Below are 11,922 nucleotides of genomic sequence, written 5' to 3'. Positions count from 1 at the left end.
TTTTTTTTTTACAGGTCTATGTTTCTAAGTGTATTTATGTTAAATGCAATGAAAGTAGGTAACAAAAATCGGGTAACTTCTTTCTTATGTAACTAAAGCGAGTTTGGTGAAAGAAATATAATGAGCCACCGTTTTCATCCACGAGTTAAAAGATAAGTAACTTGTCTTTAAATTGTTTCCTGGGTATAAGTCTTCTCCTTGAGAAGGTAAGAACCTTCAGGGCATTGTTCATGAGATACTTCTTTTGTATCTAGCACCGTAGGCGTTAAAAAATCCTAGAGGCTTGAATCATACTCTGAAAAATTAGCATTTAACTTACTCCAAAAATTCCTCTAATAATTCAACTTTATAATAAGCCAAATAACTAACTGAAAAAAAGTCATGTTAAAAGTAGTTGTAAATTTGAGAAAAGTGAATTAGATCAGCTAAAAAAGTGCCTCCAATTTAAAAAAATTAATTGTTCCTCAAACAGCCTTTGAAACAGTTTGTAGAAGGCTTGACATGTACTTTATAAAATGAGAGGAAGATACTTAACGTGCTTTTTTTTTAATTCCTTAGGAGGAAAACCTTAAAGCCCTATTTCTAAGAATATAGTTAAAGATAGCTTTGAATTTTTTTTTTTTTTCCTGGAACAACTCATGAGAAATGTTGTGATAAGTTTTTCATTATACATCATAATTGTTAGCATTTCCCTATGTCTGTAGCTAAGTACGCCTGAAATTCTACACAACTTATTACATAATCTATGTGAGATATCAGGTAGATCAAGTAATGAAAGAGTAAAGGAGAAGGATCACGGTGGAGATGCCAACCACATGCTCACTTTCCGAATTCTGGCAAGGGCACCAAAGTGTCAAATTTGCACAGGGTCCTCCCCACGACATGGCTTGTTCTCCCTTCTCCCTTTATCTCAGTAACAGGAGAAGCCTTCTGGGGCACTAGGATGATGACAGAAAAAGAAGAAAAACAAAGTGGGAGAAATAAAAGCTGCCTCCAATCTTTGGAAAAGTAGATGTTCCCTGCGAAGGTAACCCAAGTGGTAGAAGAAAGCAGAAAAGACAGGTACAGTTGACTTGGGCTATTCAGTTATGGCTTGCAGGGATACTGCTTATGACTACTTGTGGATGATGTCCTTAGTATGTTGCTGAGTCCTTTCCCTGAGAAATCTGTTGCAAGCTCTTCATTGCCAGGGGCTGTGGACTAAAAGAACAAAATCACCTCGTCAATTGTTAGAGTCGTCACAGTGAGGAGAAAATAAAACTCCTTCCTCCTTAATTTTGAGAATCAGGATGGCAGCAGAGGGCGCCAGATGGACAAACAGTGCTGAAGATCACTGGGAGATGGAAATGAGTGTGGGTCACATGGGTTCCACAGAGAATAGAGGTCAGAACTCAATAAAACCTCAGGGTAAACTCAGTTCCTGAAACATTTCTACTTGTTTCCAAGACTAGCATGACCTGAGGAAAGAAGCATCATTTTTAAAAGTAAAACTATTGTTTTCTTGAGAATTTAGTTTATGAAGGACATTATTGTCTTCCTCTAACCTGCACAAATAGCTATTTCTGGCTCTAAATAGTAATAGGTTAAATGAGTGGACTTATTTTGTACAAAAGACAAAGTCTGAATTCCATCTGAACTTGGTAGTAGAAATAATGCTCCTTCCTTCCTTTTCTTATTCATTCAGCAATCATTTAAAGAATACCTACAATGTGTAAGCCTCAGTGGAGCAAAAGATAATCATAAATAGTTACTAATGACAGTGTAAATGCAGTAGAATAATTGTTTATTTGAACAAAATAAACCATATCAGATTCAAGAGTGTTGATTTACATTCCTCTCCAGTGGGAAAGGGTAGAATTATACCAAGTGCTCTAGGAATTGGTAGGGGTGTGTGCTACCCAAGTGCAGCAGTACATAGAAGAGTTGAGAATCACAACGTATGCGCATACAATGAAGAATAAAAGTTTTCTTGTTCTTAGGCTTTCGTAGATACTGTATATCAATAATATCCTAGAAAGTGATAATTACACAGAAGAGATATAGCTACAGTTTAATAGGATGCCAGAGCAAAAGATTAATTCTAGCCAAGAGTGATTAGGGAATTCTTTGTGAAGGTGGAAAAAGATGGGCATGATTACATGATATAAGACTTTAAAAGGTAAGATAGCTCTTTAATTATTAAGTAATACATTCTTAAAACATTTATTGAGAACCTAGGTGCTTGGGATACAAAGATAAACAGGATAAAACCCACACCCTTGAATATTTCAGGCAGGGAGAAATGTTTTTCTCTCTCAAAAAGGGAGAAAAAACAATCCCACAGAACAAATACAGTGTTATATCACAACACAGTGCTAGAACGGAAGTGATAGAGGGCCTTATAGGAATAAACCAAAAGAAGCCTTTAGTGCTGCCTAGGAGGGGATAGGTAAATTGAGACAAAGTTTTGCCTGAACTGAGATTTCATTCATTTGTTACTCATGCCTACTATGTTCACAGTGCCTGCTCTCAAGGACTTAATAGTCAAATGGTGGCCCAGACATAAATAGATAAGTACAGTGATGGATCTAATTAAGTGTAATTTACACAGCATTATTACATGCAAGTGGTCAAATGCATCTGGGAGGTTGAAGAAAGCCTGCATAGAGGAGGTGAATTTTGAAACTATGTCTTTTAGGCAGACTGTGATTGAGAGTACCAAGGACTAAAGAAGTTCCAGACAATGAGAACAATGGAGAATGAGTACAGAGGCTTACTATAGCTTGGTGTGTACACAGAATGGAAAGAAATTTGATATGAATAGAGCTTTGAGTAAGGAAGATGAGGTTGGCAGAGACCAGATAGAGGGCCTTGAACGCAGAGTTAAAGACTTTGACTCTGTAGACCAGTACTTTTCAAACTGCATTCCACTAAGTCCTTGAGTTCCAAGGAAGTACTTCAGGAAGATGAAGGGCAAAAGGGCAGATTTTAGAGGTCCATGAATTCCAGTATAGAGTTTTAAACATTAATTTTTAGGCCATGTAAAGTCTTTGAATATTTTGAAGGAAGGAAGTGATAGACTAAGAATGGTTTTTGGAAGATTCATCTATCACAATACCATCATCCAGAATTGCCCCATTTCTCTCCTAATTTATAAATAAGCATCACTAAATCCTATTCATTCTTTCTCTTAAATATCTCTCAAATTCATCCATTCCTCTCCTTCCCTACAGGAACTGCCAGTGGTTCGGGTCCTTATTATTTTTCCTCTGGTTAAATACAAGAGCCTTTTAACTTCCTGCTCTATACTCTTCAGTCAGTCTTATCCACAGCTTTGTCATATCACTCACTGCACCATTTTGAAATTTATTAATTTAAATGTATATGTTTTCCATTAGAGTTTACGTTCCTTGAAAGCAGGTATGGGTGTTCCTGAAGGAATGTCAAAATGGGATCCACAGCTAAATGTTCTATAGTATTCATTCTGTCACACACCATCCTTTTTTCTTTTTCTACACGATCATTCCTATCAACATACAAGCATGTTGAATTTTTCTTCACCCTAATAAACTCTACCCTTGCCTCCACATCCCCGCTTTGCTACTGCCCCCTTCATACCAAAACAAAACTTTCTCTGCTCCCTTTCATGGCAAACATTAAAAGAATTGTATAGAATCACCTCTCTACTTCTTCACTGCAACTTTCTCATAAACTCAGTCCACTTTTTATCTCCATCATTCCACTACAAAGTCATTTGTCAAGGTCATCAAATCCGACTGTCAACTCTTCATTCTCATCTCACTTGATCTTTTGGTAGCATGAGACATGGTTGATAAGTGTCTTGAAATAGTTGACAATAGTTTCTTAAATTTCCTCCCACTTTAGTGGATATTCCTTTTCAGTATCTTTTGCTAACTCCTCTTCCTTTTACATATCCTTAAACCTGGGATATCTCAGTCTGAGAATCTCTTCCTTTTGCTGTTTCTATTTACTTCCTGAGGTATCTCCAGTCCTATTGTATATATGCTGATGATTTTGAAACTTACGTTTTCAGTCTCAACCTCTCTCCTGAAGTTCACACACTTGTGGTCAGCTACCTACTTGACATATCCTTTCGAATTTCAATTAAACATCTCACACTCACAATGATCAAAACAGAATTTTGTCCCCCATCATTCCCTTCTTCCCAACTTATTTCTCATGAAGTCTTTTGCATGACAGTCTATGGCACCCTTGTTCATCTAGTGGTACGGGCCAAAACCCCCAAGTCTTTGATCCCTCTTTGGTGATTCTTCTTACACCTCCCATCCAACACTGGCAAATCCGCATGGTGCTAACATCAAAATATGTGCCAAATCTGAATGCCTCTCACCATTTTCATTGTAACCACTGTGGTGTAAGTTACTATCAGCACTCAACTGATCTACTACAATGGGCTCTTAATTAGTTTTTCTTCCACTTTTGTCCCCTTAGACTCTTTTCCACACAGCCAAATAGAGAGATCCTTTATGTTTATAATTCATACCATATCATTCCCCTGTTCAAAAATGTTCCAAAAATATGTGATTACACTTTAAAAGAAAATCCATAGTTTTTAACATAGCCTACTCTAGATGATCCGGCTCCAGGCATTTTAATTGCAAACCCTGCCGTTCTCATTCTTGTACTTACCACTCTGAATACAGTGACTTTCTTGCTATTCCTCCAAAATGCTATTTGTACTGTCTCAGGGCCTTTGCACTTCCCCTTCTTTCTGTCTGGAATGCTCTTATCCAGATATTTCAATGACTCCTTCCTTCACAGAATTCTCAGGTCTCTGCTCAAATGTTACATTCTCAGAAAGACTTTCTCTGACAACCTATATAAAATGCCTATTCAACCCTCCCCCCTTCCCCACTTTCATCTTTGTATGCATTTACTCTGCTTATTTTCCTTTACAGCACTTGTCACTAACAGTACATTATATTATATATTTGTTTGATTGTTTATTGTCTGGCTTTTCCACTAGAATGTGACAAAGACTCTCTCCTTGACCTAACTTTTGTCGGGCTCCTCTGAGCCCAAATAGGCCCCATCCTTGGGCACGTCTTCAAGAGCCCAGTTTAGATAGGAATCCTGCTAAGTCAGTTTAGCCAAAATAATCACCCTTGATATCCAGCAAAATTCCTCATCCTCACCATCACCTTGGCCTTCCTCTGGCAAGGATCCTGTTAGGTTAGTTTAACAAAGAATTACCCTACCCTCTTAGTAATTTTCTACCCACCAATACTCCCACCCTGCTCCTTGGCTGTAAATCACAACTATTCTTTGTTGTATTCAGAGTTGAGCCCAATCCAATTTCTCTCACCTCCTGCAAAACCCTATTACAGTAGTCCCTATACCTATAACAATAGTCCTGAATAAAGGATGACTTAGCTTCTTTAAAATTGGCATGAATATTTTTTTCTTTAACCAATGTTAACACTACGAGTGGTAAACAAGAAAGACACCAGGTTGTCTTGTTCATTACCATATCCCCAGTACCTAGAATAGTGCCTAGCACACAGTAGGCATTCAATACATCTTTTTTCAATGAATGAATATATTTAGAACAAGGAACAATATACTCAAAGACTCTGGGAATCTTTAATTAGTGAAATAGCTAGTTTTATACCATTTTTAAAACATTTCAGTATTTTAAAAATGAGAGTGAAAAGTTTATTAATGAACATTTAAAAAAATTATTAACACATTTAATTTCATAAAATCAGAACCTCAGAGTTAAGAGCCCTTAAAGGGCACCTAGTGAAAGCCCACATTCTAATTAAAAAAGAAATGGAAATCTCTGGCAATTTTTAAAGGTCTTTATTCTCGGAGGGAGAGTTATTTTATTATTTACAGAGCATTTGCAAAATTTGAAATTAGCTAATTGATCTTAAGTTTGCACTAATTAATCATGTTAAAGCTTTGTAGTTAATGTTCACAGGACTGAACCAAAAAGCCAAAGCATTAAACACCTGCTGGAGGTCATTAAAAGTGTATTATAAAAGACTTCAAATAATGTATATACTGTATAGTTTTGTCAAGGGTTGTTTTAATTCCAAAGCACAGCCATAACAAAGATGATAATCGTTTCAAGGTGACATTGGTATCTCTTTATTCAAACCTCACTAGTTTAAAAGCACAGTATAGATAGGCACTGAATCCATGCCAGGGGAGAAATAATTGATTTAACTGATTTAAAAGTATGTTTGAGCTTTTTTCAGACAAGCTGTCAACACACACATCAAAGCAGGATTCTAAAAATGCTGTTAGATCCATAATGTTTATACAGCAAAGCAAACAACCTTTGTTATTCCAATTAATGAATCTGCTCACGGAGGAAATCTGATCCAAAATGTTTTATTTTTTTCTCAACTACGCTGAAAAAATGTTGACTCATATTGAAGCAATTTAGAAACGTACTAGGCCACAAAATGGAAATGGATTACATTAAGTTTAATATTTGTTACTAGGCTATCTGCTAAAAATAACATCGCAAAGTTTTACACTTCTTTGAAAGGGTTTTAACGGTTGTCACATGTATTGTATCTACTAATCTTTTTGGAGGATGTTGGGCCAGGTAATATCATTCTCTCAAACTTACAAACCAGTAATAATAAATGTCAAGAGGTAAAATGTATGCAGGGAAAACAATGTAGCAAGATCAGTTTGTTGAGATACCTTGGACTATAGCCTATAGCACTTCACAGTAATCTCCCTTTTTCCTTTGATAAAATGGGGAGTGGGATTTGGGAATTGAATTGCCTAACAGTTGAAAAGAACTTGAAAAATAATCTACTTCAACACTACTAGTTTTACCAATGAGATGTAAATGATCTGTTTAAGGACACACTGTTAAGTGGCTAAGCTGAGACATGAACTCAGGATTTTGTTTCTAAATGCTATGCTTACTATAACACCATACTACCTCTTATGATCAAGAATAATTATTGAGCTAAGTCCAACAAGGTTTATGATATTCCACAGGTAAAATAACCCACTTTTTCAGCAAATAAATGACATTTTTTAAAAAGAGGGAAGAAAAAAATCATAGATTAAAAGAGATATAAGATCCATCTCAACAAAGTGCTAACTGTAGACTTTTAAAAATCTTGTTTAGAATAAACTAAATGTACAATTACATTCTTAGACAATCAAGGGAAATTGAACAGAGTGGGTGTCTTATAATAGTAAGGAACTATTGTTAATTTTGTTAGATATGATAGTGGTAGTATGGTTATGCTAAAAGAAGTCCTATCTGTTAGAGGTATACACTGAAGTATTTACCAGTGACATAGCAAACAATATGTTTGCTATAAAACACCTTAGGAATCAAACAAATTAAAAAGTGCAAAGATAGACTGGTAAATGTTAACGATATTGATAATCATTAAGGGTGGGAGTTATTTATCCTACTTTGCTGTATGTTTGAAATTTTTCATAATAAAAATTAAAAAGAAGGAATTATTGAACTTATACCACATATAAGACACCATCGACACACTTCATTAATCACTGAGTGCCCAACTTTCTTTTTATTTTAAACTGGAGAACGATAATAGGAAGATCTTATCATGACTCTCTAAGGTCCTATATGTTCTAGGTTCTGCCTATCGCCAACCTCACTAATGAGTGTGACACAGAGATGGGAAATTCTACTTTGTATTTAACATATGTATGCATGAAATGAAACATTAATTTTGACTTATTTTTAAAAATACTTTTCCCAGAGACTGGTTCAAGATGGCAGAGTAGAAGGATGTGCGCTCACTCCCTCTTGTGAGAGCACCAGAATAACAACTAACTGCTGAACAATCATCGACAGGAAGACACTGGAACTCACCAAAAAAGATACCCCACGTCCAAAGACAAAGGAGAAGCTGCAATGAGACGGTAGGAGGGGTGCAATCACAATAAAATGAAATCCCATAACTGCTGGGTGGGTGACTCACATACTGAAGAACACTTATACCACAGAAGTCCACCCACTGGAGTGAAGGTTCTGAGCCCCACATCAGGCTTCCCAATCTGGGGGTCCAGCAACGGGAGGAAGAACTCCTAGAGAATCACACTTCGAAGGCTAGCAGGATTTGATTGCAGGACTTCGACAGGACTGGGGGAAACAGAGACTCCACTCTTAGAGGGCACACACCAAGTAGTGCGTGCATCAGGACCCAGGGAAGGAGTAGTAACCCCATAGGAGACTGAACCAGACCTACCTGCTAGTGTTGGAGGGTCTCCTGCAGAGGCAGGGGGTGGCTGTGGCTCACCGTGGGGACAAGGACACTGGCAGCAGAAATTCTGGGAAGTACTCCTTGGCGTGAGCCCTGCCAGAGTCCACCATTAGCCCCACCAAAGAGCGGGGTAGGCTCCAGTGCTGAGTCACCTCAGGCCAAACAACCAACAGGGAGGGAACACAGCCCCACCCATCATCAGACAAGCGGATTAAAGTTTTACTGAGCTCTGCCCACCACAGCAACAGCCAGCTCTACCCACCACCAGTACCTCCCATCAGGAAGTTTGCACAAGCCTCTTAGATAGCCTCATCCACCAGAGGGCAGACAGCAGAAGCAAGAAGAACTACAATCCTGCAGTCTGTGGAACAAAAACCACATTCAAAGAAAGAGAGACAAAATGAAAAGGCAGAGGACTATGTACCAGAGGAAGGAACAAGAAAAAACCCCAGAAAAACAACTAAATAAAGTAGAGAAAGGAAACCTTCCAGAAAAAGAATTCAGAATAATGATAGTGATGATGAGCCAGGACCTTGGAAAAAGAATGGAGGCAAAGAGCGAGAAGATGCAAGAAATGTTTAACAAACACCTAGAAGAATTAAAAAACAAACACCTAGAAGAATTAAAGAACAAACAGAGATGAACAATGCAATAACTAAAATGAAAAATACAGTAGAAGGAATCAATAGCAGAATAACTGAGGAAGAAGAACGGATAAGTGACCTGGAGGACAGAATGGTGGAATTCACTGCTGTGGAAGAGAATAAAGAAAAACGAATGAAAAGAAATGAAGACAGCCTCAGAGGCCTCTGGGACAACATTAAATACAACAACATTCGCATTATAGGGGTCCCAGAAGGAGAAGAGAGAGAGAAAGGACCCAAGAAAATATTTGAAGAGATTATAGTCAAAAACTTCCTTAACATGGGAAAGGAAATAGCCACCCAAATCCAGGAAGGACAGAGAGTCCCAGGCAGGATAAACCCAAAGAGAAATACACAAAGACACATAGTAATAAAATCAACAAAAATTAAAGACAAAGAAAATCTATTGAAAGCAGCAAGGGAAAAATGACAAATAACATACAAGGGAACTCCCATAAGGTTAAGAGCTGATTTCTCAGCAGAAACTCTGCAAGCCAGAAGGGAGTGGCACGATATATTTAAAGAGATGAAAGGGAAGAAACTACAACGAAGATTACTCTACCCAGCAGGATCTCATTCAGATTCGGCAGAGAAATCAAAAGCTTTACAGACAAGCAAAAGCTAAGAGAATGCAGCACCACCAAACCAGCTCTACAACGAATGCTAAAGGAACTTCTCTGAGTGTGGAACACAAAAGAAGAAAAGGACCTACAAAAACAAACCCCAAACAATTAAGAAAATGGTAATAGGAACATACATAATGACAATTACCTTAATTGCGAATGGATTAAGTGCTCCAACCAAAAGACACAGGCTCGCTGAAAGGATACAAAAACAAGACCCCTATACATGCTCTCTACAAGAGACCCACTTCAGACCTAGGGACACATACAGACTGAAAGTGAGGGGATGGAAAAAGATATTCCTTGCAAAAGGAAATCAAAAGAAAGCTGGAGTAGCAATACTCATATCAGATAAAAGAGACTTTAAAATAAAGAATATTGTAAGAGACAAGGAAGGACAGTACATAATGGTCAAGGGATCAATCCAAGAAGAATATATAACAATTATAATATATACGCACCCAATATAGAAGCACATCAATACACAAGGCAAATGCTAACAGCTATATAAGAGGATATTGGTAGGAACACAATAATAGTGGGGGAATTTAACACTTCACTAACACCAATGGGCAGGTCATCCAGACAGAAAATTAATAAGGAAACACAAGCTTTGTCCATTTGGGATGGGATGAATTGGGAGATTGGGATTGACATATATACACTAATATGTATAAAATAGATAACTAGTAAGAACCTGCTGTATAAAAAATAAATAAAATTAAATTAAAAAATAAAAAAATTGCTCTTCCCTGTATTCTGTTTCTTGTTTCTACAATTTGGTAATCATTTTCTTTATTTCAATTCAATAAATATTTCTTCAATAACGTACCAGGTCTGTTAGGCCCTAGGAATAGTAGATGGGGTATGTCATTTTCACATGTATGTGAAATATTAATTTATATATGAAAATATGTGAAAGACATACGAAGTATTCATATATATAACAACAGAATTGATAGATGCTGTATTAACTATATGAAAAAAGCGCTATGGGAATCCTAAAGAGGAAGATGTGAAGTGAAACTTGATCAATCATGTTAGAGGAAGAATGGAATTATCTTTCTTCTCCCTATAAAAATATAAAATGTGAAGAGGCAATCAAAGAAAACATAGTCAAAAAAATGTAGAAAATAAGTATTATAGAGACATGTGGAATAGCTAATTTATAAAAATATTGTTATTTTTCTGGATTTAGGGATGTTTGTATTATTTGTTAGCTTCAAAAATTTTGTAGATAGTTGTGTTTTTTTCATTTCAAATATTTACTTTCATGCCCAATTTTGTATTTTTTAATTAAAGAGGTTCCCCCTCACCCTATAAACTTCAGGTGCCCCACCAGCTGAATCCACTGGAGGTTCTGTAATTTGCTAGGATATGTCAGTGCTAAGGGCACTCCATCAGTGAGCAAAAATAGAGGGGAGAAAACTCTCTTGTGAAGCTTACATTCTAGCTGTGAGAGACAGACAAAACAATAATGTAATAAACAAGGAAATTAAACAGTATGTCAGAAGGTAAGTGCCATGGAAAAAGGAGAAGGGTTAAGGGGATGAGAGTGCAGGGCAGGGAGCATTGGGTGGGTGGTCAGAGTAGGTAAGCCTCATGGAGAAGCAAAGAATTGAAGGATCTGGTAATTGATAATATCAGTGGAGTCTAGTTAAGTATATAAGTTTAGTGGTGCTTCATTATTCTATTACTCAGGCCCCCAATTTAGAATATTTGAAGCAAAATAATTCCAAAGTCACAACAGTAGGAGGGTAAAGCAGTAACAGTTGGACTGGGGTTAAGAATTGAATAGCTGCATGGGACATTAATCTTAGAGACTGGTACTGAACGACAGAGGGACACTAAAACATCACTGGAAAATAATAAAATGGGGAATATTGTATTTACTAGAACTTCTTTGGAGCGGGGAAGTGAGACCCCCAAGTGGCACAGCTCTTAAGGAGATTCAGTCTGATGAACTGTCAGGTTGTATTGCGGGGTAGGGTGAGACAAATATGGATATTTCAGATATTTCAGAGACGTATCTGAAATATTCAGGGCAACATAAGACTGAGTGCTGCCACCAAGAGTTGTCTTTCCCACCCTCCTCACCCACCTAGCATTCGATCTTTCCTCTAAATAAAAGTCGGGAAAACAGCCAAAAATGTAAGTTTAAAGTATATATTGTTAGTCTGCCCTAAAAATAATAAAAAAATGAGAATTGGACTTTAATTGTGAAAAATGTAAACGTTCTTAGAGCATCACATATTCTTTTTTATATAGGTAGCTGTTGTATAGTAGAAAGACAAACGGACAAGTCAGAACTGGATATGAGTTCTGACTCTGCCACTTAGCTGATTAGCCTTGGGCAAATCAGAAAGGGAAAAACTAAGATTTATCAACTATGAAACGGGGATAATAATAAGTTTCTTTTAT

This window comes from Monodon monoceros, unplaced genomic scaffold, assembly GCF_005190385.1.
Source record: "Monodon monoceros isolate NGI ecotype Baffin Bay Population unplaced genomic scaffold, NGI_Narwhal_1 Super_Scaffold_18, whole genome shotgun sequence".
Lineage (NCBI taxonomy): Eukaryota > Metazoa > Chordata > Mammalia > Artiodactyla > Monodontidae > Monodon > Monodon monoceros.
This window is presented reverse-complemented; position numbering follows the sequence as displayed.